The sequence below is a fragment of the Octodon degus genome, unplaced genomic scaffold (assembly GCF_000260255.1).
Source record: "Octodon degus isolate 3935 unplaced genomic scaffold, OctDeg1.0 scaffold00014, whole genome shotgun sequence".
Classification (NCBI taxonomy): Eukaryota; Metazoa; Chordata; class Mammalia; order Rodentia; family Octodontidae; genus Octodon; species Octodon degus.
The window spans coordinates 20,999,610-21,000,726 of record NW_004524590.1 but is presented as its reverse complement, the minus strand read 5'-3'; positions in this window follow the sequence as shown (position 1 = coordinate 21,000,726).

The following is a 1,117-nucleotide window of genomic DNA, read 5'->3' as shown; positions in this document are numbered from 1 at the left end:
GAACTATTATGACTGATCTGTAAATTCTTTCTTCATTTTTATTTTGGACAATTTTTATTGTTATATTCATTTATGCTTGTAAATAATTTATTTTCAATTTGCAATCTATTAAAAATTAAAATAGAAAAATAAAGAAAAGAAAGAAAAAGAAGAAAAATGATGGATTCTTTGAAAGAGCAATACATGAAAGAAATAGATCGTATGAAACAGAGTCAAAGAGATATACAGGAAATTAAAATCTCAAAAACAAGCTTGCAAAACTGTATGAGTGAAAGTGAAGACAGAGTTTCAGATATTGAAGACATTGGTGCAGCTAGTGAAAAGGTAAGAAAAGATCTCTTAAAAACAAGTAGGATGCAGGAAAACATAATTCATCACTTCGAAGATGATGCAAATTTGAACAATGTGAGACTAATAGGCATCATTGAGAAAGAAGGAGTCAATACAAATGACATTAAAAAATATGGGCAGAAGTAATAGCATAAAACTTCCCAAATATGAGAAAACAATCTGCCATTCAGGGAACCGAAGCATACAGAATGCCAAGTAACCTCAACCCAATTAAAAACACACCAAGACATATAATAGTCAAGATTCCAGAAACTCAGCAGAAGAATAAATTACTGAAAGCCAAATAGAGAAAAGAAGCAGATCACATTCAAAGGAAAACTCATCAGAATTATGGCTGAGTTCCCTTCACAAACCATAAAGGCAAGAAGAGCATGGAGCAGACTACTTCAACTCTTCTATGAAAACCAATTCCAACCCCGACTACTATACCCTGCAAAAGTCTCTTTCAAGTTAGATGGAGAAATGAAATACTTCCATGACAAACAACAACTAAAGCACTTCATGATGACAAAGCCAACCCTACACAGGCTCCTGAAAGATGTTCTAGAGAGAAACCAAAATGATCAGAACTCCACCAATGAGATCAGAAGCAACCAACTAAATAGGGCAAACAATTAAACACAAGAGAAAAAGGAGCAAATATAGCAAGTAAATAATATGTCAATCATAAGTCAATACATCCCAATTATAACCATCAATGTAAATGGACTCAATTCACCAATTAAGAGAAATAGACTGGCACAGTGGATTAGGAAACAAAATCCAA